The 25,161-nt window shown below is 43.7% G+C and overlaps 1 protein-coding gene across 1 annotated transcript in view; it reads left to right on the top strand.

Moving 5' to 3' along the window:
- The first annotated feature begins 15,616 nt into the window (after positions 1 to 15,616).
- The window catches only part of HIC2 (HIC ZBTB transcriptional repressor 2), a 49,277-nt gene continuing 39,732 nt past the window's right edge, over positions 15,617 to 25,161 (top strand). Inside the window, exons 1-2 of the mRNA XM_009641804.2 lie at positions 15,617 to 15,939; positions 19,353 to 20,434. The gene's annotated coding sequence lies outside the window, so the exon portion shown is untranslated. The remainder of the gene's footprint in view (positions 15,940 to 19,352; positions 20,435 to 25,161) is intronic.

The raw sequence follows: 25,161 nt of genomic DNA, 5'->3' as shown, positions 1-25,161 counted from the left end.
TTTCAAAAGACTTATCAGTAGTTTTCTACCTAATACCCAGAGCATCTAATGCCATATGCCAGAGGCTTGGGATGTTCCCCATCCATGAACTGGTTGGACAAGAAAGGGGGAAAGGAGTCCAGGTGAGTCCAAGCAAGTTTCCATGTGCGTCTACTCTGCCATTATTCAGAACATTTGCCTATTTGTGCTCACTTCCTCTGCGGTTACAGATGGACCCACGCTACCTCTGTGTTTGTTTAAAATAGTTTGGGTTCTACCCCCACCAAAAAGCAAAAAAAAACCCCAAACACAAACCCAAAGCACCCCCCTCATAACCTTCCTGGAGCAAAAGTAAAGCACATCCCTTTCTGGGGTGGAGGGGAAGCTGCTTCATTACAATGGCTTTGACCATCAGAAGTGGTGAGTGGGAGGGTATCTGACAGCGTTAGCTCTGTCGATTGACTGGCTGGGGTCACGTTTTTGTAAGTGAGAAGGTAGCAGCTGTCCTTTGTGGCATGCAGGACGCAGCATTTCAGGGGAACTTGCAGATTTTTTTTCCATAAGAACTGCTCCATGCTGTGCCATGCTGCTGTCCCACCCCTCCCTCTTCTGCGCCTTGGGAGGGGGGCAGGGGCTGGGTGCCCAGCCGGAATGCTTGCACTGGCACGGGGAAAGCAAGTCTGCCTCGACTAAACTTACACATTACTGGAGCCTAATCAGTCAAATTTGTTGCTTTAATTTTGTTTTCGGTTCCCAGTTTTTTAAATCTTCAGAGAAGAAAGGATGGCAGCATCTCGAGTTAAGTCAGTGTAATGCCAAGGTGTGGGATTTCCATAAATCAGTGCCTGTCTTACTATTTTTTAACAAAATGCTTGAAATTAAAGAAGTAGAGAGGTACTATGAACATGGTGGTTTTGCAATAAAATAAAAAAATGAACAGCGCAAACTGGTTGTTGGTCAGATCACAGCCTTCAGGGGAAACTGTCTCTAATAGATGTCATTGTAAGGGTAATGCTGCACTTGGCACCAAAAATTAGATTTGATGCCATAAATGGAGATAAAGCACATTGCAGCTGGCAATATACTTCCAGACCATGTCCCTGGCTAAAGAGCTTGCAATGCAAGGCACAAATAGGTGCAGTATAGATAACTGACTGGGGGGGGGGCAGATTCTGCAAATGCTTACTCAGGCACTTTGCTTGAACTCAGCGTGACTGCTGGAGTAAGAGCTTGCACAATCCAGCCTGAGGAGTGGGGCTGGAGCCTTAGAGCTGTTGGGTAAAACAGAACGGCTTGGGGGGTTTATTTATTTTTCAAGTGCTTGGCAAGGTGGGCTTTAAGTAAAAACCCGCTTCCGACCCTGACTTGCATGTCTGTTTATTTGCTGTAATCACCTGTAACCTAGAATTGCAAAACTCCTGTGGATACACTAGTGATGCCTTTGTAAAATTTCCCTAGCAAAAATTCAACTGGATTTTAAAAGCACATGCTTCTTTCAAAACGCTTAGCTATGAAGTTCAGTCCTGCCAGCCTGGTGGGCTGAGAACATTTTGGAAAAGGTCAGAGGGCCACATCGAATACTGTGGGTCCAATTTCCCAGGCTGATTTGTTGCCTCAACTCTTTGAAGGGAGTGGAGCACCTGCAAATCCCCTTCTGGGGATTCCCTTAAAATGTGGGGAAGCCTCCAACAGGTGTGTGGAGCTGGCATGGCCTTGGTCCAAGGTGGGGAGAGGTGTGGCTGGGACACGTCTGAACCTGCGCTTGGGCTGGAGCAGGGAATCAAAGAGGCTGTAAATGGTAGCTGTTCTCAGCTCCTCTCATTCCCCTGAGCGCAGGGAAGGGATGCTCACCTTTGCCAGGCAGAGTTCAGTAAGCTATTCTCCGCTTTTCTGTGGCCTGTTAGGAAGCAGACAGTGGGCAAGGGAGTTGCAGCTGCTTGTCCCCCCCTCCGAGAGGCAGCGGGTTGGCTGCCGGGGCAGATGCTGACTAACTGTATGAGGAAAGAAGTGGGAGGTGATAGAGCTGATTCAGATCCCTGGTTTAAAAATCCTGAGCCTGGCTGAGTGAATGCCTGATTAATATATTTTCTTCTCAGATTCATTTGCTTTGAGGTCACAGTTCAGAAGCTCAAGAGAAAACAGGCAAGACATTAGGAGTCTCGCTGGATGCCTGTCACGTGCTCGCTGCTTAGGTGCTCTCCGTGTCAAACGCTTTGACGAAGTGAAATCCCAGATAGACGGCGGTACTGCTGCGTCAGAGGAGGCTCTGGCTGGGATGTCTGCTTGTGTAGGGGTTGAATCTTTCTTTTTCTTAGGAGGCAGTTCATTAGCTAGTGTTAAAAAATTATTCCTTCTGATGGGTCATTGGATCTTCTTCATAAGACCTTTTTGGCTTGTTTTAAAAATTTAATGTTTAAAGGATAAGCAAATAATTTCTTTTCTTGCATTGAAAAGAGTGTACACACTTCGTCTGATTAGGAAAGAAAAGCACGGTTACTCAGATGAAGTCAGTCTCTACAGTGAATGACTGAACAAAAAAAGTCCAACTGGAAGAGTACATCAATTCTATTGAGGGCAACAGACTTCAATTCTGTTCAACCCCAGAAGTCTTAGAGAAAAGTATGTTTTCTCCCTCCTGCTTCTTGTCAGAGGATTTGGCAGAAAGAAAACTACCTCCTTCCCAATCTAGTTTTTAAAATGTATTTGCTCTTCAAGAACAAGTCAGCACAGTAATCCTGTTTCATGTTAACTGCTATGAAATATGGTGTTAACTTTTTAGCCCTATAGTGGCAGGAAACAGGATTTAAGATTTTTTTCCTTGAGTATAGAAGAGTTTAGGAGCAGGATTTAAGAAAGAAAAATTCCTTACAATCCTCTCTCTGAGTCTATTTCCATGGACTGATCTTTAAATTCATCTCATTTGTCTATTATGCAATTTGATGTATGATTTTAACCATGTCTTTAAATGCAAGTTGACACTTCAGATCCCTGTGCTGGCTTTAACTCTTAGTCCATAGCGGCTCCTTATTTCGATTTATGCTTTGGTTGTCTAACCTGTTGGGTTCTTTGCTTCCTCCAGAATCCTCAGTTGTGCACACACTCGCTTTTTCCAACCACTTCTAACTGTTTGCTGTATCACTGTAATCTCTTCATTCTCTGGACCATGCCTATTCCTGTATGTTTTCTCTGCCTCTTTCCACACAAACTTTGCATGTTTTTGGCTGTCCTTCATAAATGTAGTGGTAATTTCTTCACTGTAAGCTACTCCAGAACTTCAGAGAGTCACCAAACAGTCTAGGGTTACATCCATACAAGTGTTGGTGAAGCATCTCTTTGTGCATGAAGACTTTCTTTAGAGTAAGACCTGTGTTTCAAAACTCTCTGCAAACATCCTTCCTGTTGTAATACTTGAAGGCCACTTGGCACAAATCTTTTTTTTCCTGACTTGTATGAAGCTGAGATATCCCAGTAAATAAGAAAGTATCATTGCAGATACTTTTAGGGACAGGAAAAATGAGGAACATGTACTGTGACTTCCAGGAAAATCATCTGGCCATTCTACTGATGATGTCCCTCCACTTCCCTTAGTATACTTTTTAACGTTCGAGTAATTCTTCTGGAGCAGAAGAGTCATATGATAAAGTTCTAAGGAATATTCCAAAAGAGACAAACTTGAATGTGTTGCTGCTTTGTCTTGCTATATACCAGTGGTTAGAATGAAGCCAGTGGTTGTACAATTCCCACTTGTTCTTGACCTCAAACCTCCAGCCTATGTCAACGTCTTCCTTACCAGAATGGCATGCCCTTATGTCTAAGGGGAAACTTGTGACTGATGGAAGGCTTGATATCAAATGCTCTCAAATCCTATTGAAATCAGTAGGTTGAGGGTGCTCATTGCTAAGATCAGGCCCAACAGCTAAGATGCAATTTGCCATTCAGATCCCTCCTGCAGTTGGGTTGCAGAGCCTTGGAGAGAAGCAGTAGATAAGCCTCATTCCCTGCCATGGACAGTCCTGAGCCCTCTGATTAAATTGATCATTATTTATTTACAGACACACATATGCACTCTTTCTCTAATTTAAATATATGTGAACAATACCAGACATGAGTGTTCCTGTGTGGAATAACTGAACTCAGTTATGCTTGGCGTTCAGTTACAACAAGAAAAAATGAGGTTTGGTACTTAGTGCTGAATAGCAGAGGCCAACTCATCAAGGTTTTCCGTTGCAAAAATGCTATGTCTGAATTTCTTAAATAGTGTATGTCTATAATAGGCCCAGAGACATGACAGCACATGTGGAGCACATGAAGGGGAAGACACAGGACATGAATTTTTCTGCAGGTTTTAACAAAGCTAGAATCTTCTGTGCCCTCTCTGCTCTGCCACACAGAACAAAAGCCCCAGGGGGTTTGTTTCTGAAGTCATCTGAGAGCTGCCAGTACAAAATGAAAGCCCCAAGGGTTTCTCCAGTCATTGAGGGGGCATCCATAGCCTATAAATGTGAAAATGCAACTGAGGTGCAATTTGAAAGTGAGAGGACGGTGGCCTGGCAGTCACTAGGGTGAGCAGTCAAGACTGACACAATGTGGATCTCAGGAACTTGTGCCTTACTGTATGCTGGTCGCTGTTGGGCCCCACATCCCGAATGCTCCTGTACCACCTTCCTCATGTCTGTGCATAAGTCAGCTCCCCTTTGGGAGGGGAAGGACACTTGATGTGACACAAAGCCTGCTGGAAAATCCCAAAGTCGTGCTTCGTTTCAGACCTGGGCATGTGGGATGCCTGGCTCTAACAAGTAACATGAGTTTTCCTCTGCTGTCTTTAAAGAGGGACTGCAGACCTCTGTGTCTGCAGGCAAGAGTCTGCAGGGCCTGTGTGAGGAGCAGCATGAGCCTGCTCCTGTTCTTGGCTCCATCATATAGAAATGCAAGCCTTGGAAGTGAGTGATGTTGTTGCTTTCCCTGGAGGCCTCAGCATGCAGCTTGGCCTGAGTGCGTGGGGCAGAAAGCGCTGGAGGGAGGGAGGGCGGTTTGGGCAACGCAGGGGTTCTCGCTCCAGCCTGTGGCTGTCTGACTGCCCGGCAGGCAGAGCGGCTGCATGGCCACTGTCACGGACAGTTGCGCCTGATGTGTGGGAGTTACTCGGCACCTTGTGGATGTAGTTTCCCATTGATTTTTGGTGGAATTGATTTATAGAGCTATTTAATGGAATTGATTCTTTTTACAACTTTTTTCCCCTCTTAAAGACCAATTGTTTTTCTTGAGTGATGGCTACAAGTTTGTGTTTATGTATTAATATGCTCATGCACCCGCAGTCCCAACTGTGTTCTTTCTACTTGCACTGCAAAAGAAAGTCTCAATCTCAAATGCCATCTTAAATTTTAATATTATATTTGATGTATGACCTGGAATAAATTAAACGTGCTAGAACTTGCAAGATGAAATCCTAGTGGTGGGTATAACCACAAAGCAGTGTTCTATTAAGCCAAGGACTGTCGAGAATGTCTGTTGTGGTTGTGTCTGGGTTACGAGTGGCTCCCTTTGGTTTAGTGTAGGTGGATATTTTTATTCTGCCTGGCTCGTGAACAAGGGGATGAAAATTCAGAATTTACCTATGAGGAATGTAAGACTCTGCTGAGTTTTCCTTTACAAGCCCATAGGTAGGAACCACATTTTTATCCTAAACCTAATATTTTTATTGTACTTAATGTCTTTCATTGATTGTCACTCCAAAGTGGCTTGCCTTAAGAACATATGATATTTTGTACCTGGAGGAATATTATGAGAAACTGTGAATATCATAATTCTCTGTTATTGTTTTGCACTTTGCAGGTCAGTTCTGCCAGTAAGTTTAACTTGCAAATTTGTGTTGTGGTTTTGGGCTGCTTTTTTTTTTTCCTTCCTTTCTGTCTGTCTTCTTTCAAGACGCACCAAAATAAATTTGGGCAGGATCCTAGCTCTGGGTGGGACTTCTGAACAGATATTATGCCACCCAAATTTCCAGATCAGAGAGACTTAGATGTGCGTGCTGAGGGCTTTGGACCCAGCTAACAACTGCCTGCCAGGATACAATGGAATAAATAATCTATGAAATAGCCAGCACCCGAGTCATACAAGGTATCAGTACTCGAAAAGTACCTCCTTGAATGGCAATGTGAAACAAACAGGACATCAACCATCACAGTTGTTCTGTGTGATCCCTGTGTGAAATTCTGCTAAGCAATTTGGCAGCTGTATGTCGCACTAACTGGAGCTTCCAAGTGGTGGGATGATGTAGCCCTAAGCATAGTACATTTGGGTAATCTAGTTATCACCAGAGGAGTGATGGAGAGAGAGTCAGCACTGGTCAACATCCTATTTGAATAGAAAAGCTCTCAACTTCATGACTACTTATCAAAACTTCCACCCTTGGCCAGCTATAATCTGTAGCCATCTAAAAACTCTTGAGAATCTATCAGGGCCCCCTACTGTGCATTTAACTTATATTGTGAGTTTAACAGGATGGCCAAGAATAATATCGTTAGTGTGCTGAACGTGCAACTGCTGAAGAAGTGGGTTGTACATGTGAACAAAGCTTAGCAGGAAAACTGTGGATGGTACGTGCATGATGCAGAGCAGATAGTAGCAGTTTTTCTGGTTGTCTTGTATCTACAACTCTAAATCCCACGTACCATTAATTTTGGAAAAGAACTCCAAATGTAAGCAAATTGCTCTGACCCAGATTTTAAACTGGTAAAGGAACTTGAATTCACATGCAAGACAATATGGGCCCTTTTGCAAAACATGGTATTTAAATGTGGCTTGCTTAGAGAAGCTTCCAACAACAATCAACCTTCACCATGTGTCCCAGAAGGCAGCAAAGACTTTATTCAACATCTTAGCGATCCTAAATGGCAGTCTTTGAGAGGGAAAACTGTATCATTACTTTGTAAATCAAACCCGCAGCAGTTGAATTATACTGTAGTTTTACAGAGGTGTTTTATATACCACAGGCACATTGTAAACTAGATTTTGTTTGCTTGGAATTATACTAGTGATTTGTAGTCTGCCTCTGACAGATGTGTATGTGTCTCTCTCTAACCATCACATGCCCTAAGCAATTATGCAGAGTTAACAAAACCTAGAGAAGGCAACTGCTCTTATCTGTCTTGCCCCATGCCAAGTCTTTGCCTTTCAGTCTCTGCTGGGAAATAGTAGAAATTCCAGGCATTCTTTGGAAGGGAGAGGGTTAAGTTTAAAGAGAAGGGTATCTTGTCTTTCACCACTACTGGGGTGGAAAGATCTTAACTGTGCCTGCTCCCTAGAGGTGCTTCGTTATGGGTGTGATGATATGGCCTTGGCATGTCCTTGTGGGACAGGTTGGACATTAAGGATCTGTACTGCCAAGGTTCTTCCATGTCACATGGACAGATTCTGGCATCGCGATTCTCAGGACATCAGAAAAAGCATTTACATGAGAATATGAGATTTCAGAGTTGGTGTTATGTAAACTGGTGTATAGCAAAGTATATAAAAGCACTGTTTGCCTTAGGAACTGAAGAGCCCTAAGGCTGTCACTGGGTGCTGTACAAGCACAATCTCTGCCTTGAAGAATGTCACAGGCTAAATGGACAGTAGAGGCAAAAGGTGAGAAAGGAAACAGACACAAAGAGATGCATTATTCAGCCAAGGTGGTATGACAGATGGAGAGAACTAGGAGGAGAACCTAAATTCCTTCAGTTCCAGTTTACTTTGCTACCAGAACAGACTACTGTTATTATAGCACTCTTTTTTGCATCCTTACTCTTCCAACTAAATTAACTTTCCTTGCCTCAAGGACTGACACAGTCCTTGTACAGTCTTCTGGTGTATTTCAGCTATTCCAGAGAACTGGAACGACAAGCACACAAACAAGTTACTGCACACTGACTGATCATCGCTTACTCTCTGTATTTGAGGCTTTAGCTCATGGCAGTGAAAGGTAACCAAATAAAACAGCTTTGTGCCCAGCACAAAGCCAGCCACACAAGTAGAAGTTGCTTCTGGATTTGCACAGCTACACGTTGGTCTTGCTAGTTCAGGAGATGCCTACCTTCTGTTTCAGTCTCCGGGTTCCTGGTGTCGTGCGCGAATGGGTGTAAGGCTAGGCAGTGCTAATGCCACATCAGTCTGCCCTAGTTCCATTTTGGGCATGCGTGCGCATCTTACCTGGACTGTGTCTGAGCTGTAGCCAGCTCTCTCCCATTAAGTCATAATGGTGTAAGTTGTTTCTGACTGTGTAACTTAAAAAGAGCAACATCTAAGTCTGACCAGACTAAGTCTGACCTCTGGCCACCTACTCTCACAATACAGAATGGACCTCATTTTTATGAGTCTCCTTGAGACAAAGTGGCACTAGGAGGAAATAAATGCAACTTCTTACTGCCCTGTACTCCATAGGATGGTTTTATCAGAAGGCTCCTGTGGTTGCCCACTCTAATCTTGCTAGTCTTTTAAATTCCTTGCCAGACTCCTGCCTTACGAAGAATTTGAGGGATTGCGTTTCTGTAGTGCTTGGACTGGGAAAGTCCAAGCGAGATGGAAACAAATATTCCTGCTCCAGAAGATGGTAAACAGGACCAAACAGTTACTTACTCTTTGTGTGTTGCCTTGGTAAATTTAAAGACTTCCGTGTATTAAATGATGCAATAGCAAATTCCTTACAAAAAATAAAATGCCTGTAATCAGATAATGGTTGCTCTGGTGCTAGCGGTAACATGGCATTGAATATCTCTTGGTTTGGCTTCCACAGTTCAGGGGTGAGGGGAACTGGAATGGTGTTTACTGAGCCAATAAACTTCTCACTAAACATAATTCATGGGCTCTAGCTGGCTAATAACCAGGACCTCTATGCTCTAACAGTTGGCCCCATACATTTTAAAACAAAGCTTTATTTGAAGTGAAAACTTTAAGAAAAATAAACTTTAGGATTTAGTGGCCTCTAATACTATCCGCCTCCACAGGCCATGAGAGATCTCATGACTAGAGAGTGCATTTTTTAATATTTCTATTGCAGTCTCTTTGACCAATGCTAAAAGACTGCTTGCTCCAGAGATTGTCTTAGCATCATTTTTTGTTTGTTGTTTTCAAATTTACAGGAATCCATATACTTCTTTTAAAATAGCACTGTGCAGGGGTTTCCCCCCCCTATTTATGTTTAAAAGGAATTTCTGCTGACCGTTTGACTGCTCTAGGCAGTCAGCATTTCTTCAGTTATAAGAATAAGGGTGAAGAGCTGAAACAAGGCTTACTCTCTTTAAGATGGCATTTTAAAAATTATTTCCATAACCTTTCTTACAGTCCTAGTTTTCCTCTGGAGAGGAGAGATCTTCATCTGAACAGGCTTATTTAAACACTTGCTAGATTATGTAGCAGGATTTCCCTTCCTCTCCTCATGAATGGAGACCTGTGCTTCTGCAGGTTCACTCAAGGAGCGCTCCTCCTCAGAGCGCTCCAGAACTTAAGATTTGGATTGGTTTCAGACCCCCATCATTTCCCTGTGTGTAGAAGAGTATTCTTGTGTTCCGTGTTTATTTAGTTTCTCATGAATGAAATTTAAATTCTTAAAGAATCCCTAGCAATTCTCAGAGGGGTGTGGGTGAGTGGTGGTTCTGCTCTCTGGTGCACGTGTAATTTGTACTGGGAGCAAGGCAGTTCATTTTTAAGTGCTGGGAATCAGTTAATTTAGATTTCTGCTAATGGTTTTACCTTCTCTGGGAGACCTTGCCACTTTGCGCTTTAGCTTCTTCCTTGGACAGATGAAGAAACGACGTCTGCCTGCCTCCTGTCAGATGCTTTGAAGTCTGTAGATGAAAGATACCATATGAATGCAAAGTACTTGCCAGTTAATGTCAGCAAGTCATTTTGCTTGTACCTTGATGGAAAAAGCTTTATTGTAGGCTTACAATGAATGGATCTGCATATGCACCAGTAGTTCTTTCCCTTTTACTTGAGTCTTTTGGAGAATTATATTGACTACCTCTCAGAAAGATAGAGAGAGATTAAATAACAAGCAATAAAAGATTATCAGAGGAAATCTCATGCCATGTGATACCTTAAAGATAATACTAATATTTTGAAAAGGAAAGAAAATAACAACTATGCACCCAGTCACAAGGAGTCCCTGCTAAATACTATCTCATTCTCTGTCTTTCAGGGATTATTTTCTGATGCAGAGCTAAGCCTAGTTTCACCAATGCATAGAGAACTTCTATTATTGTACTCTGATTTGATAAGATAATATAATTAGTGCCTTGGTCCATTGATGCAGACCTCTACTGTCCAAAAACAACATTAGGTTATTAAATCAATTCTCGTATTTGTTACAGTAATAAGTTAAAATAGCATTATTTAGATACTGCTTGTCTAAACTTAGATAAGTCATTCAACCGTATCTGTGTTTGCTTATCCACATTCTTCTGCTGCTTTTAAAAACCAGCACAAATTCACTAGGTAGGTGTAGGCTTTGGATCTCCTGGCTTTTATTGTTTGGTGTGGCAAGGTCTCCCCTGTCAGTTATTTGTGTCTTGTCTGTGTGGCTCTGCCTCCCCTGCAGCAGATGGGCAGTAAGGAAATGAGGACTCCAGTGGATAAATGCAGCAGCAGCAGCAGCTGCTGCTTTCAGGAAGGGTGTCCATGAAGCAGGTCACAAGTGAGATGGCGTCTGGGCAGCTAATCTGGACAGGTATCTGCTAGCAATTTCTTCTGACACACAGACTGGGATACCTGGGATTGAAGGCTAAACTGGCCCAGAGCCAAAGTCAACAGAGAGAAGAACTTCTAGGTAGAAAGGCAGGTCTAAATTTCCCCAGATTGCAGTTGTCTTGGGGAGCTTGGGAGCCTTCTGGCTCCAGAGAAGGAAGAAAGAGGCCTTGGCAAATGCCCATCTCAAGTATGAACACTACCCCAAGCCCCTAGTTCATTGGCTGATACAGGTATTTACTGTTCTGCTGGAAGCGGGTTGACTTACCCAAAGGTTGCAGGGAATTGGTTCTGTAGGTTAACTTTGATGCTTCTTTTTTAGCTCTAGAGGCACAGATCCTACAGGGAAGTGACTGCTTTAGCCTGATGCTGGGGGACCATTGTGTCTAATGGGATCTGTTTTTTCTTTTTTAATATTGCATTTTGTAATATCTTGGGCTGCAGACCACAATTCTGCTCTGTCCCCTGGTTTTGTAACACATTTACTTGCATGGGAACATCCTGCTTCTCGCATGCGTGAGGACTTCCAGGGTGACAGCCAAGCCGTGCTCAGCTTTGTTCCCAAATTCTGCAGTTGAACACAGGACTCCCTGAGAATGCAAAGGGCCAAGCTGTGCTGCTGTGTGCTCCTGGCGTGCTGCTGGCATGACTGCGCAGGGCCAGATGGAGAGGGAAGGCTATTTAATGGGGCTGTGTGTTATTGGAACTTGCCATCTATCATTCCTCGCTTTCCCCAGTGTGTTCTTCCCCTTCCAGGGTGGAATGCAGTAATTGCCATACCAGAAAGAAGCCATGATCTGTCTGTCTAGTCTGGCATCCTTTCTCCAAGAGAGGCAAACACCAGATGCTTGAGGGAAAGGTACAAGAACTCCTAAAACAAACAACTATGGAATAACTTGCCCATAGAGGAAGTTAGTGGTTGGCTTGTGCCCTGAGGCAAGAGTTTCTAGCCTTTACATGAGTGTGCTGTGTAGCTGGGTATTCTCTATCATATACAACATACTTGCACTTAGGCCATTCTTGCTGATTCCCTGCCTCTTGAATGGGGGGCCAAGGAACACCCCAGGTCAGCTGCACCACTGCACACTGTGTTTGAGTGGTCCCCCAGTCTTGAACTTTTGGAGGGACGGGGATAGCAAGGTGTGATATTGCTCCATAGTGTGTCGCTGATATCATTGCCTGTAGATCAGTGCTCACACTGGGCAGCTGTCATTCACACCTCCTGTTTATTTTGTTTGCTAGTTTTGATTGTCTGCTGGCTTTTCTCGATGGCCGGTTGTCAGCAGCCTGTCTTGTGTGCTAAAGGCAAAACTGTGTTTGCCTGCGTGCTTTTTCTGTGGTGCTCCATTCTGCACACCTCCATCCTCTGCTCTCAGTCCCTTCTACCTCCACCTGCATAGGAGTCTTTCTGCGCTGTACATGGCTTCGTGCTGTGTCTCATGTCTTCCCTGTGTGTTAGGCCTGATGAATATACTACATGCTCCTGGTCTTTCAGTAGCTCTTCCTGGAGGGGATCCTGAGAGACTGTGTTCCAGGCGGTATTACCAAATCACAGGATTTACTCTGTTCAGTAAAGAGTGATCTGAGCTCTTCCCTACTCTTCCCTTCTGAACACAAGAGCAGGCGGGTTGGCTCCATTGGTGCTTAATCAAGGTCACCAGTAAGGGACCACTGAACCTCTGTTGTGAGTCAAGATAAGAACGACTATCTAATTCTCTGCCTCCTGGCGTTCTCCAGTGGCTAAATCTTTCATCACAAGCTGCACATACAAACAGCGTGTCCTGCCGCATAGGAACATTGCTGGTGACTGGTGTGAAATAGCCTCCAGCAACTGAAAGCAAGAGGGAGAGAGGCCTGACTAGCAATGAGAAAGACCTCAAGCGATAGCTTCATTCTCTGGTGCTGATGCAGAAGTCAGTATCATGCAGGACCTGCATTCACCTCGGGATGAGGAAGGGGAGAGTGCTTTTTTAATTATGTATTATTAATTCTTTCCCAACCAGCCAGCCTGGGATTTCCTTGCATTCTGAGGCAATGCTTTCATCCATCTCCTGTTTAACAATCTTGACTTGCTTGAGAAGTTGGTTTTCCTTCTTGTGGAAGATTGCATTGGAGCCAGAGTGTTGTTTACTTAGTATTTATAATAAAAATTCTTTATCCTTTTTTAACTTCCTCTTCTACTCAAAAAGGGGTGGCATGGAAAGTAGCACGTATTCTGTGGGGAAGTTCTTTGGGGTTCAGCCTGTTTAGTAACCACAGTTACCAGACTGCTGTCACTTCAAGCAGTTGGTCAGTCTCCCCTGTGCCAGCTGGACCTCTGTAGACTATGGTTCTGATTTGCTGCAAACTCTCCCAGCAATCCTAGGTAAACCGAAGTGGAGAGTAAAAATTCGTCACTACTTGCCATTTCTCCTCAGTGAAAGGATTTTTGCTGAGCCCTTTTGATGAAAAAATGTTGTATCCATGCAGCTAGCTGAGTTGTGGTGTTGTATGGCCCTTGATGAAGCTGTAAGAGGTTTGTACTGCTTAGGTAAGCTCGAAACATACCCGGTTGCTTAAGAACAGCACAACAATCTCAATTCTAAAGCTTAAGAACTATCAGAGTAGTAGCTCATGGAAATGGTGGAGGCCAAATCTAGATCCAGGTCCATAAGCAGACTCTGTTGCACAGCTGTGGCTGGGATCTGGTGTCTCTTTTTTTCTGTATGTGAAGCAATGCCATGAATGTTTCTTTTGTGCTGTTGTCTTTTCCCAATTTTTATGATATCAATGTCCTTTTTCCTTCTGATATTTTCATTTTTAAGCAACACATATGCTCTGGTAGATTGAACCAGAAGGCATATGCAGAGCCAGAGGTAGGGGTTTTTTAAATGCAGCTTGAGATGTGTAGGCATAGATAATTAGAAAAATTGAATTTATAATTTTAATTACCTTATTTTTAAGTGGGGGGGGAAATGAACGTTCTTTAGCACGGAAGTGGGGAGACTTCCTATGCCACATTTGACTCCAGCATAGTATATAATTTCATTCTTTGTTCAACCCACTAACCCCTGCGTGGACATTCTTAGAATTAAAATGCTCTTAATTCAGTAAAATGAGATAAACTAAATTAAAGTTCCTTTTGATACTGAATGAGTGGGACTGTACAGAGATATAATGTGGTTTAGCTAATTCACTTTAAATTCACAACTTCAGTTAATCTGAATTAAGTTTCCCCAGTCCTGCGTGTAAAGACCTCTTTATTTAGAAAAAGCTGCTCTTGTGGAAAGAGCAATGGACTCAGCCCTGTCCCGAGGCATTCTGGCATGCAGGTAGCTTTTGCAGAGAGAGTTTCTGGGCATTAGCAAATTGTCTACCACATCCTTTTCTTCTCCTCTCAGAATGCCTCTGTGCCACCTCCTAATATTGAGGTTTCTGAGCCATTACTGTCAGTAACTTGCTCTGTTTTTATTTACTGTGTAGCTGAGGAAACAATATTTCAGCAACTTGCGTCATTTCAGAACAGGGAAAGTTAAACTCATCCTAAAACCAGCCATGAACATACCCTTTGATTTGAAAGGCCTGTCCAGTGGATGTTCACTGCCCGGGCCAGATATGGAGCAGGAAGGAGAATGTGGGATCTCCCTACAGTAGCAAAGGTTTGTGCAGTAAAACCCGACTTGTGTTGCATTCAGATGGGAAAGCCAAACCATTAGCACGACTATCTTTTAGTGTCAGAACTTGAGCTCAGAGATTGGCTCCTGGAAATATGTGCTTTTCTGCTGGGAAATGATCTTGTGGTCACATTACACTTTTCTTATGAAAGGAGAAACTAGTCACATGGGTCAAGTATAACCATCTAGGACAAACACAGCCTAATGAAATTTGCTGCTTGCCAGACACAGGGAGTGCTGGACCATGTGAACTTTGACTGCAAGTTTCACCCCGTTCTGTTTATTGGACTGCTTTCCAACTCTTGCCCTAATGGGAAATTGTTCGTAGAATCATCATATTGTCTCACGGGCTGCTGTTTTTGCCAAAAGATCAGCTGGGGGTGGGGATCAGTTGGCTTCCTCTAAAATTTTTCAGTTAGAGTACAGAGGCAGATAGACACAAGGGAGGTGGTTTTCTATGGGTCAGTTGATGAATTCATGTTCCTTCCACTTGGCAAAGTCATGCCTGACATGCTGAAGTCTCCAGAAGCCCTGAAAGCATCATGCACTGTGCGTGTGTACTATAAATAAACTTTTCAAACCATAATTTAAAAACACCTCTGGCAAAGCACATGCTTAACTGAAACTCGCCTGGTGAAGGTTGACTCAGGGGTGTAGGAAGGAGATGGGGAAAGAGCAAGTGGGAGGAAATAAATGGAACCTGCTGTCAGAGAAAAGCCACTTGTTTGTAATTTTCAGGCTGTCCAAGCTCTTGGCGTGTCAGCTTTGGGAGATCCCTAGTGACTTTCTGGATATTTGCCCTTGGCATCCGTGTGTATGCGTGAACTGAGAATTCAAGTATGAACAAAGCTGCATGAGCAGGTTTAGTCAACCTACTAGAAAAGGATCAGATGTCTTAGAATTATGGTTGATTCTCCAATTCTAGGAATCCAAATAGCTCCTGATGACAGCCTCCAATCAATTAGACAGAATAATTTCAACAAGTCCTCTTAATGAATTTTCATGTGTTCAACCTGCCATTTAGATAGCTGCATCCCTTTATTTTAAATGGACAATAATTTTGATCTCCACAGAACCAGAGGCTGTTTGGGGAGATGGAACTCTCTTAGGGTAAATTCCCCTGACAGTATTTGTGTAGGTATATAATCTGCACTGCTAATTTTTATATATATATATATATAAAGCAGGGCTGGCTTACTTGCTTGTTTTTTAAAGATGTATGAAAACAAAATACATCTTCAAGCAGGAAAAAGAAGTCTTCTACACCAGGGCCTCTTTAGATTGGCTGCTAAGGGGTTAAACGCATTGCCCAGTTCTGAGGAAGCCTGTTCCAAGGAAGGCATTGACTGGAATAAGGTTTTGCTGCAGACACAAGCTGATGTGCTTGCAGCAAAGATTGCAGGCTTATCAGTAAAGATAAACACGCAAGGGCTTCCAAAACTGTGTGTCCCTGCCACTTGTTTGGGATCCTTTTTCAGAGACCAAGAGAAAATACAAGATCTTCTCCAAGATAGATGCTACTTCAAAGAGGGCAGCCAGCAGATTTTGAAGAAACAGAGACCATGTATTACTATGTGGTTTGGAACAGGTACAGGAGATATTAGTTTACCTGATTCAAAATAGTACTTGAGACCTTGCAGTATCATGTGGGGTTGGCTCTTTACACTCAATCATCAGTCTTTTGCTGAGTGTCCAAACGCTGGACAATGCTGGGTTTTGTTGTCCTCACTTAGTTACTTGCCATAGCTAATTTCTCTGCGTGGCTTTCTGCTGCCAAGCAGTCTCCAAGCTTTACTACCCATTTGTTTGCCATTTCCCACAAATACTTTGAATGTTATTTTATTTTAATCCTGGTGCTGAGAGGAGGAGAATGGAGATAATGTTTCTTTAAAAGAATGGAATAAAAATACACAGGATCAGCTAGAGAGTTTCTGGGCACAAAACAGACCTCTTGAGCTGCCTGCAAAAACAGTCACAATGGTAATATTAGGTATAATTATGGTGTAGCCTTGTAAAGAATACATTTTTCTTTCTTTCCCTCTCTTCTTGCTTCTATTACCAAACACTGCAAAGCAGGAGATGCAGAAATCAAGCACCTGGCTTCTTGAGGTCAAATTCCAAAAGTCTGCATTGAAAAATGCAGAAATTATTCTGGATGGGTGAGGACTGGCACTTTCTTTCTGTCCAGGAAAGTCTGTGCCATTCTGAAATCTCAGCCTGGGTCCCTCTGTTTTGCCACTGAGTCTGATTGACACCTACATGTGTGTGGCCCTTTTACACAGGGGTGGACTTAAGTTTGAAAATCCAGACATTTTTGGACTGTGACAACAGTTGGTATGGTGTTTCAATCCATATTTTAGTTTTTTAAAATTATATAGATTATTTAAAAAGGGAATGTAGCAACTTATTGCAAAAATCAGAGAGGAGAACAGTTTATAAAAACAATTTAAAAGTTTGTCTCAGTGGAGTGAGTCTTTGAATGTGGAAAGAGGGACTTGTACCATTTCAAAAATTTCTCTTAAACTTGCAATGTGATAGATAAAGCTAGTTCTGAGAATGTGAAAATGTGGGCTCCATGTGCTAAAGCTATTTGAAAAGAGGTGTGAGTGAAGGGGCTGAGGTTGGTGTGAACGTCAGACTTCCTGCCTTCTGCACTTTCTGTGTCGCAGCTGTAGCACGTTCGTAGGGTGGCACTTCTTTTAAAAGGGACTCTGAACTAACCCAGCCTTTCAGGAAAGGACGAGCTGCAGCCAGAAATTCTGGCCCATCGCAGGATGACAAGAGGAAGAGCTTTGTTACTAGCTTGTGTTTGATCCTAGCTGCTTTTTTTTCTGCTCTCAGTAGCATGCTAATGATACCTGTGGGAGGTGAAAAATGGGTGAATTCCTGCTAGGGTGCGGACAAGTTCGCAGTTTAGTTCTTGTCCTCTTCTTCCCCTCTGGTAAAAATTTTGGGGGCTGTCCCAGTTACATAAAAAGGAACTTTTTCACAGAATAATTTTCTGTCTTACATCTGCCGAGGACTCTGAATCAGAAAGGCAGTAAGCAGTTGACTCAGGTTGTTTTGTCTCCTCTCCCCCTTTCTTATGTTTAAAATTATGAGTATTTATGGGAAATGACTGGCTTAAATGTCTAGGACAAGTCTGAGCTGCCCATAAGCCATTCCTTTGCTACAGTTCAGCTTTGCCTTGTTTATTTTAAAGTTTAAAGCTGAAACGCCAAGTGCATCCTGAATTCCCATTCTGTTTCAAATGCCAGAGTTGCCAGTTTCACATTTCTTAGATGTGATTCTCTACATATTACCCCACTCTTGGTATCAGAGAATCCAGCAGGGTGGGTAAGCTGCACCCTGGGTCAGAATAACAGGGTGATGGTGAAACAGAAGGGTGCCAAACGTGGAGGCAAATATGCCCCAATTTCTGCTGCTGCCCAGGGAAAAGGGTCTGCAAGTCTGTGATAAGGAATGGAAAGAGACCAAAAGGGATGGGTGGGCCCCCAAAGGCGGCGATCTGGATGTCAAAATATCTTGCTTGAGCTTTGCAAGGAGCAGCATGCAAGTGCTTCACATGGCGGGCTAGACGTGGTTTGTGGTTTAGGGAGTTGACACAAATAGTCTCTGGACCCCTTTTTATGGGCCTGCAAAGCAGTGTTCTGCCTGGGAAACCAGAGCCTGTCCTCCTTGGTGTAATCCTTTCTTGCTTAGCAGGTTCGAAGCTGTGCTCAGAGCAAGCAGTCATGGCTGGCTGTCAGAAAGGCTCCTAACTTAGGAAGTAGGGTTTAGCATCCTACATAGTTTATGCTGTGTTAGAGTTAGATTAGGATGGACATGTCTGTAATTAAGCACTTGGGTTTGGGTTTCTGTTTTTAAACTACTGTTGTAAACCAGCAGTAAGTACTGTGGCAGGCAACGCGTGACAATGTGTCTGTGCCCAAGAACTGTATGGGCTAGGCTATTTTTTCCTTCTTTCAGTGAGAGAACTGTGTAACATTTTGTAGACAGAAAATACAGAACAGAGTGTTGACCTTCATTGCTGATCAAACTTCAGTTGCACCCAGATATAACTTATAGCAGGTCTTACCTGGATTTACTTTCTCTCAATGCACATAGCTGGTCACATGGAGGGGAAGTGAAATACTTCAATAATATATATAGCACAAATGCCTGTATGGAATAAGAAGAAATAAAGTGTGTCAGAGGGGAAAATGCACTGCAAATCTTTCAAATTCAGTAAGAAAACATTTCCATAGTTTAAATATTTCATACTACATGAATGGCTGATGCTGAACCTGATACAAGTCATCCAGATGGAGAGAGATTGCTACCTAGTACTAAAATACCAGCATGCCTATTGACCTGTGCTGTGCTCCTCCTCGTACCTGGCAAAGCACTGGTTACGCTAATCTCCCAGTCTGCTCCCCTTCCAATTGAGAGTTCTTCTACAGGGATGACCAGAGGGAATCTTAGTGATAGATACTACAAAGGAGCCTGTTTGCTTAAGAGGGCATATGTACATCTTCTAACAATCTGGTTGTATACCTCCTTTGTGGGAGGATCCCTGACCTTATACAGATGAGGGACAAGTGCTAATTAACTTAATTCTGGGAACAGGAGGTGGTATGACCTTTCCAAAGTGATTCTTTTGGGCTAGAGTTTACAGAGAGGTATTTGCTAGGACTGATGCCTGGGTTTGCTCTAAAAACATCATTCATAGAGGGGTGTAAAATTCCCTGGTGTGGCCGGGGGAAGAAATTATCCTCCCATCCCTCTGTTTTGGGTTTATGGTTCCTTGCCTAAAAATTGTTGGCACTGTGGCCAGATTTATGTTATTCAGTATCAAAACATAGTTATGTTTTCTGTCTTATCTTTTAGCACGGAACACAGCAAGTAGATCCAAGTTATTAGACCATTGTTTTGGCCAGCATTCACTGTATGTTGTGAACATCCCATCTTTTATTGGCACCCCAGGAGGAAATTAATTTCTGGGGCTTTTTTTTTTTCTAGCTATCAAGATGTCATCCGTCCTAAGCATCTTCCAAATTTCTCACTCTTTTGCCAAAGAAGTGGTAAGGATTCTTACTGCTGTCTCTTTGCTGTACTCCCTCCGAGCAGCTCAGGGACACAATTACAACCACCCTGAGCATGCCTATGCCATTTGATTCTTGTTCTTGCTACCAGCACTAAGCAATCAGTCCCAGTTGCCCCCAGCGTAGGCAAAACTGGAGGCAGCTACAGCACTGCCTTAGCAGCAACTGCAGAAAGCAGAGCTCCTGGAGATGTGCCTGAGGTGAGCAGGACACAGGGCCATTGGTGCGGACCTGTCAAGGAAACGAAATGCAGCCCCCACAGAGGAGGCACGTCACTGGAGACCCCCTGGCTGGCCACGTGTTGGGCTCACAAAGCATCTAGGAAGGCCTGGCTGCTGAGAAGTGGGCAGAAAGCTGCCACGGGGTCTTACAGCTTGAGAGGGGTAAGAAGGCAGCTGATGAGACTGAATTTTCCTCAGGGACAGAAAGATCTTTGGTCCCTGCTCCCTGTTGTCTTCTCATGTTTTTTAAAAAACCCCAACAAAGCAACTCTTCCTCATTCCCCACCACCAGCCCCAACAACAAAAAAGCACAGGTTTGATGGACCCTAAGAGAAACAAATGTAAGCACCTCTTTGGAAAACACTCCTGAGGCCTGCGGCCATCCCGCATTCCTGAGGAGGCTGCAAGCCTCCTCCCCAGCATGCCTGCCCAGCAGGGCAGCCGGCGCCAGGGCTCCGGAGGCCACGCTGCAATGCTGCCCCTCTCACTGCACCAACGCACCCACTCAGAGCCCCACTAGGGACTTGGGCCTCTCTCAAGCCTGTCCGTAGCCATGTTTTGTGCTGCTCGTGCTCGGGAGATGACTGCCAGGGAGAACAGAAGCAGCATCTTTACCACGCGGCGCTTTCTGCCATGTTCATTCAAAGGACGGTTCCATGTCTGAAGTGCTGCCAGACTGATCTATGAACATTGCGAAGCAAACAGCTGCCACGTCCTCATCCTACTTCTTGTCACGGCATCGCCAGTAGAGCAGGAAGTTCTTCAGTAATGTAACTAGGTAAGGGGTATTTATTTAGATGAAAATGAAGGTAAAATCCCTATTTCCCAGTTAGTTTGACCCCTATTTACAAAGATCTAGTAATGCGGGTATGTAGAAGAAATATCTACACGAGTGAAAATGTGCCCTGCTAGTATTAAAAGGTACACTGTGGAATTTTGCCTAAGGATAAAATGTAATTTTAATTGAAAGCTGCTGTAACCTGATAGGGAATATCCACAACAGTCTTGAGGATCTACTTTAAAATATAGTTAAACACAGAGCCAACTCCCACCACTCTGTCTCTCAGAGCTACATGTCCTCTTTGATCCATCCGTGGTGCTTATGATTCCTAAGAGACACGCATACTGCCAGTAGTCAGAGCTCATTAATATTTATATGATACCTTCCATCTGAAGATGTGCGCTTTGCAATTATTAATTAAAACAATTTCACAAACCCCTAAAATTTATCTCCATTTCATAGCTTACAAAACTGAGACCCAGAAAGCTTGTGCATCCTTGTGTGAGACAGAATGAGATTAGGAACATGGATGCTTGCTGCATGGACTCCTATTCTGCCATATTTCTTTATCTTTCCTTCACCTGTAACTTTTGAAAAGGCAGCGCAGGTTTCCTTTGGCAATAAGATGAGAAGGTGACTGAAGGGAACCCACTCTTTCACTGTGGTTCTTCCCACAGCGTTTGCTTGCTTTTTAGAAAGCCTCTAAAAATACAGCCTGGAAATGCCTTGTCAGCCCTGCAGAAGAGACCCTGAACGGATCTTCACTGGAACGTGTTAAACCCTTCCGTAGCACCCTGTATTTTAGTTCCCCATGTAAGAGTGACAGAAGGGACGGTGGGTTATAACCCATGCCAGACGTGGGCTCTCTCCTCTCAGTCCTTCCTGGTGCATATGGAATGAAGGAGCTTGGCTCGGTGCGAGACTGATAACGGGAGGGAGGGCTTGCCATGCGATTAGACCAGTTCACTGTAAACACCTAAGTTGCACAAGTGGGTCAAACTTTGATCTTTTTGTTGTGGAAAAGAAATCTGAGACTGTGAAACCTGCCCTCAGTCACAAACAAGGAGATGGACATTACTCAAGCCCAACTGTGGAAATGTAAATACAGATAAATGTGATCAAAATGGAAAAAGCACTTCTTTCTTCCCCATCCCTCGCTCCCTGGCATACAGAGTCTGCTTTTACCAGGGGCTCCTATTCTGACTTGCCTAGCTCTGTTTGTGAGCGCAGGCCCCAGTCCCACACCTGAAACGCCCAAATCCAAATGCTCCCGAGTGTTGTCTGGGATAAGGTTTAAGCCACAGGTGCAATTAAGCTTTTAAGTGGTAAGCCTATTTGGTTAGGGGCACACCTAGAGCCTGCAACGAGCTGAGAGAAAAAACGATCAGTCTTTCAAACTGACAGGCGGTTCCTGAAATACTGCTGGAAGGGTTAAGAAGAAGCTACAACATTAGTAATTCTCTTGGTATTTATTGTAACAACTCTCTGAACAAGTTCTCTGTGGATGCATCTGGCTGTGCTAGTGAGGTGGGACTTGATTTTAATTACAAATCTGTAATGGATTATCAAAATGAAGGTGTTGCTAAGGCCCTGGGCACACTTTTCTTGGTCCTCTCTTCTTTCCCACCCCCTGCTTGTTCCTTCCCAGATCTGCCCAAGCAAACACTGGAGCAAAAGGGGAAGTTTCACAAGAGGGTAGGCTGTTAGCCTGTGGTCTCTTTACCTATTGGCATTTGGAGCTTTGATTAGATTTTTAGAGGAAAAATGTCATAGTGGGTTATCTAGTGAAATGCTGGTGAATATTTTAAGATGCAGATGTTCATAGGCGTTCAATGAGCGTATGAAAAATGCTGGATGTGAGACTTCACATCAACGAGCGATTCCTCGACATTCTGATTTCTTTGCACTGTGTCATAGCTTGGCTTTTATAATCGTTAGCACAGAGACCTTTGCATTGCATAGCCTTGAGTTCTTGGGCAAGGATTTAAAAGTGGAACATTAAGATGTGTTAGCGAACACGTCCTAATTAGACATGCTCAAAGGCCGTGAGCCTTACCTACACCATGCCTCTCAAACGCCTTCAACAATATAGCATTTTATCCTAGTCTAGACAAAGTCTTAAGGGTTACGTTGTCTAGTCAACTAATCACTCCTTTTGGTGGGAAAACTGCTTTCCTTCAGGATTGTTTCTTTGCCTGCTTTTTCCTCCTTGCTGTCTCTTTTCTCCTCCTTCCCTCTGCATACCTTCCCTGCAGCAACTCCTGTTCCATCTGCTGTAATGTAAGCATTAACTATTTAATTGCTGATTAGGAAAATCTCATCATGTGGGCTTTGGAACAATGTTGGAGTAGGAATAGAGGAGTGGGAGGCAGAGGAAGGAGATCTGCGAGTTCCCAGTTCTTTATCACAGGCTGACCCGGGAGGGCATTAGTCATTCTTGACGCCACAAGGGCGTTTAATGTCTCTTCAGTCTAATGGCTAGAACGGTTGAATGTGATTTGGATGTAACTGAGTTCTAGTCATCTTTTGCTGCTGAACTTGCTATTTGACCTTGAGCGAGCTAGGTCTGGCCTTTCATCCCTTAAGTGGATAGAGGGCAGGTACCGCAGCTAAGTGCTTTGAGGTTCTTGAATGCAGAAAACATCCTCGTGCAAAGGACTAGTTGCTTTTCCTGTATAATAAAATACTGTGGGGTTTGGAAATTTTTTCTTTATGTTTCTGCACCAAGTTGCACAGAGCAAGATGAGAAGCTGGAGGAGATCTGCAGTTCTCCAAGCAGTGAAAGCCCTTTTAGCTCTATGTTCCCAAGCAGCAATATGGGGGCTTTTACCCAACTGACTTATTTCCTTGTGTGATGCAAATTCAGCTGGTGGCCCCCTTCTCTCCCCCTGGCATCAGCTATTCTAAGTATTCTCGCGTTATCAGCATTTCGGCTGCTCTTTGCACTTGCAGTACCTAGTTGCCACAGTCAGATGTAGTCTGTAGCGTAATACTTGTGAAAATTTGGCGGACTCCTGGGGGACTGTGGGCGATGTGGGGAGAGAAGGTGTGCAGGTGGACTCTGCAACCCATGTAGTCAGTGTCTGCCCCGAGGACTTGTCGTGGCTAGTTGTAATTGCCAGCTTCTCGCTTGGTTTTGCAGGACTCTGAAAGTTGAGTTGGAGATGGGAATTGGACCTTTTCCTCTCTGTCATGAAACAGGAAGGACTAAAATATTTTGATAATTGGAGAACTAATGAAATTGCCATTGTAAAAGACAAGAAAATGGTATTCTTAGCAATTAGCAAGGGAAAGCATTTTAGTCAGACTGAAACTATCTTCTCATTTGTATGGGGAGTTTATTGTTAGCAGATGTTTAATTTCCGTAAGCAATTAATATTTGGAAAGCTTAAAAATTATTTATATGCATATAAAAAAGCTTGTATTTTACTTCAGTCAGGGAGTAAGTGCTCACACAATGTCTCCTCAAAGACCCCACAAAGACCAGAACTGGCATTCTTGATGCTTTCAAAGAACAGATGGGTCTACGGGTAGGAGAGCACAGAGGAGAGAGGGTAAGTGTATATATGGGCAGGGAACGGAAATAAAGGAAAAAAAAAAACCTTTGAGGAAAGGGACAAAAAATGCCAATATACTACTTATGATGTCTGCCTTCATCACAAACATCCCCCCACCTCCTCTCCCCCATCCCCACCTCAAAAAAACCCCAAACAAACAACACACACACACACACCCCAACCAGTTCCATTTAGAAAACATCCTTGCAGATCACGTGGCAGCTGGCAAAGGCTGCTAGCCCTTCTGCCAAAGACAGCTTAGACTCCTGAAACAAAGCAAACTGGGTTGAAATTCTAGGCATTAAAAAACTAAAGCAGCTGCCTCCCTGACATCCTGGCTCGGACTCTGATTTCAGTTTCGCTTCTGCTAGATCTTAGGTAATGTCATTGCTACGGTGTAACTGAAATGAGACCTGGGTCTGCTAATCTTGACGTTGGGTCACCCATTGGTAATCCATTTGTTATCTCTGTTACATTTGTGGGAGTACGCACACCCACTCCCTTTGGACTGCAGTAATTTATTTGGCCTATTTTACGTCTGATGGTCACTTGAAACTGTACCTCTCGCCTGTCAGCAGCTGTAGTTGTTTTGCTAAGTGACTATCTAAAGTGAGACTTCCTTGTGCAAATGTGTATTTTAGACACTGTCACCAGAAATCCAGTGGTTCTCCTCTCTCCCTACCCCTCCCATCCCCTTCAGCTGTTTAGATTTCAGGACACATGGCTTAAACGAACGTATGCTTGGAGTTTGCAAAATGGCTTGGATGACAGGAGAAATCGGATCACACAATGAGAGTTCAGAACCCAGCCACCAATTGGTACAACAGGAGTCTGCAACTCCCTTACGCTCATTATTGTCTCAACATAGCATCGAGCAATGTGCGTTTCTCACGTCCCCCTCTGAAAAATGGTAACGCAATTGAAACAAGCAGGCGGAGGAATGTCACCACCTCCCTTTGAGCCGCTGGGCTGTCAGCCTTTGCTTTCTGTGGTACCCCCAAGGGCTGTGGGTATCGGGGTGGAGAAGGGCCTGCACACCTTATTGTGCCTTCTTGCTTACGCTGGAGAATCTCCAGCTTATCCTGCCAGTGCAGTGACTGCATGTGGAGGAGGGGGAGAGGTTGTGTTGCAACCTCTGAGAAAATTAGTTGTCTCTATTTTATCTTT

The sequence above is a fragment of the Egretta garzetta genome, unplaced genomic scaffold, assembly GCF_000687185.1.
Source record: "Egretta garzetta isolate BGI_Z169 unplaced genomic scaffold, ASM68718v1 scaffold47, whole genome shotgun sequence".
In the NCBI taxonomy this organism is placed as follows: Eukaryota; Metazoa; Chordata; class Aves; order Pelecaniformes; family Ardeidae; genus Egretta; species Egretta garzetta.
Note: the sequence above shows the minus strand (reverse complement) of the source record. Positions and strands in the feature narration are given on the sequence as shown.